The sequence below is a fragment of the Rhipicephalus microplus genome, unplaced genomic scaffold (assembly GCF_043290135.1).
Source record: "Rhipicephalus microplus isolate Deutch F79 unplaced genomic scaffold, USDA_Rmic scaffold_391, whole genome shotgun sequence".
Classification (NCBI taxonomy): Eukaryota; Metazoa; Arthropoda; class Arachnida; order Ixodida; family Ixodidae; genus Rhipicephalus; species Rhipicephalus microplus.
Window position 1 is genome coordinate 20001 of NW_027464955.1, and position 3472 is coordinate 23472.

At 56.7% G+C, this 3472-nt stretch overlaps 1 non-coding gene across 1 annotated transcript; it reads right to left on the reverse strand.

Moving 5' to 3' along the window:
* Nucleotides 1-818: 818 nt before the first annotated feature.
* LOC142794253 (small subunit ribosomal RNA) lies at nt 819-2633 on the reverse strand. The gene has a single exon (XR_012892193.1). It is a non-coding gene; the product is annotated as a small subunit ribosomal RNA (ribosomal RNA).
* Between the last annotated feature and the right edge of the window lie 839 nt (nt 2634-3472).

The following is a 3472-nucleotide window of genomic DNA, read 5'->3' on the forward strand; positions in this document are numbered from 1 at the left end:
TCGACGCTCCCCTAACCGCGATCTCGCACCGTGTTTCGTGTGGCGAATTCAAAAGCCGGCCGGCGCTGCTGCAACCATTACGGTCGGTACGCATACGCCGCGGAGGGCGGGACGGTCATCGGAGCGTGCGGTTCCTCCATCGAGTACTGCGCACCTCGGCCGTCGCATCGCCGTGCCATGACCGGCCGCGCGTCAACGCGAACCGGTGCCAGCGAGATCCCTCGCCTGCAAGAACCGACCGGCAGCCTCCGTCACCCGAGGACGCGGAGGCGCTTGCCGCGGACGGCGGGACGGTATGCACTGGTGCACAGCGGACCCGTCACATCGCCAGTTCCTTGACCGACCGCCGACGCTTGTGCCGTTCCTCTCGTACTTGGCAGTCGCCGCGCGATTGTCGGGTCTCGTTCTTGCACGCTCGAACGGTCGGGAGGGCACTCGGCTGGCGTTTCGGGAACGCGCAGCCTCGCCTTCTACCGACGTAACCACGACTCGCCGTTCGCGCTCCGCCGCTCCTGTTTACAGTACTAGGCGGTCCCGCAGCGGTCGGGTCGCGCATTTCGAGCGCTTCGAGCCACGGTGCAGTGGCGGGTCGAAAGCCGACCTATGAGTGCGTTGCGCCGTTTGTACCCGCGTCCGCCACCTGGCCGACCGTCCAAGGTCGCGGTGTTGGCGTCCGCTGGGCGCAACAATTTGTCACGGGGTGCCGCTCCACATTCAGGCAGCCCCGTGGGGAAAAGCCGACCCCGCGTCCAAACGGGGTCAGCGGCAGAAAGTGTCGGGCGCAGACGCAGCTGAGGCGCTCACCCTTCACAATCCGTTAATGATCCTTCCGCAGGTTCACCTACGGAAACCTTGTTACGACTTTTACTTCCTCTAAATGATCAAGTTTGGTCATCTTTCCAACAGACCGGCGCAACCGAAAGGCCGCGCCGGACATCGGTCCGAAGACCTCACTAAATCATTCAATCGGTAGTAGCGACGGGCGGTGTGTACAAAGGGCAGGGACGTAATCAACGCGAGCTTATGACTCGCGCTTACTGGGAATTCCTCGTTCAAGGGGAACAATTGCAAGCCCCTATCCCAATCACGAAAGAAGTTCCACGGGTTACCCAGTCTTTTCAGACAGGGATAAAGACACGCTGCTTCCTTCAGTGTAGCGCGCGTGCGGCCCCGGACATCTAAGGGCATCACAGACCTGTTATTGCTCTGTTTCGTGCGGCTAGGAGCCGCTTGTCCCTCTAAGAAGGTTGTAAGGTGCTGGGAACCCCGCACCTATTTAATAGGCTAGAGTCTCGTTCGTTATCGGAATTAACCAGACAAATCGCTCCACCAACTAAGAACGGCCATGCACCACCATCCACCGAATCAAGAAAGAGCTCTCAATCTGTCAATCCTCCCAGTGTCCGGGCCGGGTAAGTTTTCCCGTGTTGAGTCAAATTAAGCCGCAGGCTCCACTCCTGGTGGTGCCCTTCCGTCAATTCCTTTAAGTTTCAGCTTTGCAACCATACTTCCCCCGGAACCCAAATACTTTGGTTTCCCGGAAGCTGCCCGCCGAGTCATTTGAGTAACTCAGGCGGATCGCTGGTTGGCATCGTTTATGGTCAGAACTAGGGCGGTATCTGATCGCCTTCGAACCTCTGACTTTCGTTCTTGATCAATGAAAACATTCTTGGCAAATGCTTTCGCAGTAGTTCGTCTTGCGACGGTCCAAGAATTTCACCTCTAGCGCCGCAATACGAATGCCCCCGTCCGTCCCTCTTAATCATTACCTCGTATTCCAAAAACCAACAGAACAGAAACGAGGTCTTGTTCTATTATTCCATGCAAGTTTATTCAGGCGACTCGCCTGCGTTGAGCACTCTAATTTTTTCAAAGTAAAAGCACCGGCCATCTCGAGGCACACAATGAAGTGCACCAAGAAAGAACCGGCATGATGTTCAGTCCGAGCCGTCGCATCGGGTAGATGCACTACTCGTCTGGAACTGAGATCCAACTACGAGCTTTTTAACCGCAGCAGCTTTAGTATACGCTATTGGAGCTGGAATTACCGCGGCTGCTGGCACCAGACTTGCCCTCCAATTGATCCTCGTTAAAGGATTTAGAGTGTACTCATTTCAATTACGGGGCCTCAAAAGAGTCCCGTATTGTTATTTTTCGTCACTACCTCCCCGTGCCGGGAGTGGGTAATTTGCGCGCCTGCTGCCTTCCTTGGATGTGGTAGCCGTTTCTCAGGCTCCCTCTCCGGAATCGAACCCTGATTCTCCGTTACCCGTAACAACCATGGTAAGCAAGTAACCTACCATCGAAAGTTGATAAGGCAGACACTTGAAAGAAACGTCGCCGGCTCGTGGCCATGCGATCAGCACAAAGTTATCCAGAGTCACCACACAATACGGGCCGAAACCCGATCGATCTTGGTCTAATAAAAGCACCCGTTACCCAAAGGGCTCCAGGCTCACTGCATGTATTAGCTCTAGAATTGCCACAGTTATCCAAGTAGGAAGAAACGATCTAAGGAACCATAACTGATTTAATGAGCCATTCGCGGTTTCGCCTTATTTCGGCATGTACTTAGACATGCATGGCTTAATCTTTGAGACAAGCATATGATTACTGGCAGGATCAACCAGGTAATCGTTCGACTGCGCGTCCGTCCTCGCCCTCGGCGGGCCGGACGCAGTCTGTGTGCGGCGGAGGCCACCTTCAGGCGCCCCAACACGCTTATTTTGCACTCCGAGATGACGGCGTTCGAGCTCGCTACGGCACAACCTTCCCGAAAGACGAGTGGGAGCCGTGCGGCAAGAAGCACGTTCATGCTCGCTCTTTTTCGTTGCATCGACTCGGTCGCGCCGTGCGGGTTGCCCAAGCCCGCTGCACTGTCGGTGGACCGGCCGGAACTAGCAACGGAGCCGAGACTGCAAAGCCGCCAGACGACGGGTCACGCCCGCGTCTTCGGCGCTTTCGCATCTGAATCGCCCGAGGACGACACGGAACACACCTCGATATCGTGGTAAAACGGCACCGTCCGACAACCAGCCCCTAACGCATCAAGCGGATGAGGCTGCAGACGACTGCCGTGGATTCCCCTGGAGCAGACCCGAGGACACGCTTGACGAGGCCGAAGCCCGCCGCATATCAGACACCCGGTCGCTTTCGCGTACGCCGCTCACGAGAACCCCCACATAATAGCAGCGATAAGTACCCAGACCTCCTTGGGCCCTAATACGAGCGTACTCGAGAAAATTTCACCGCGGGTGTGCCCCGAAACGTGTGGCATGTTGAGCGTGCCACAAGTCTACGTCGCTCTCAAACCCGCCGAGGTCGTAGAATTTGCGACCCTACTCACGAAATTCCCACCGAGGATACGGCCGCAAACGTACCGCACCTTGGGTAGGCCACGAGTTTGTGCAACACTACGCTGACGGCACAGCACCGAGGTCGTGCGCGCACGCACGGGAAAATTCCGCCGCGG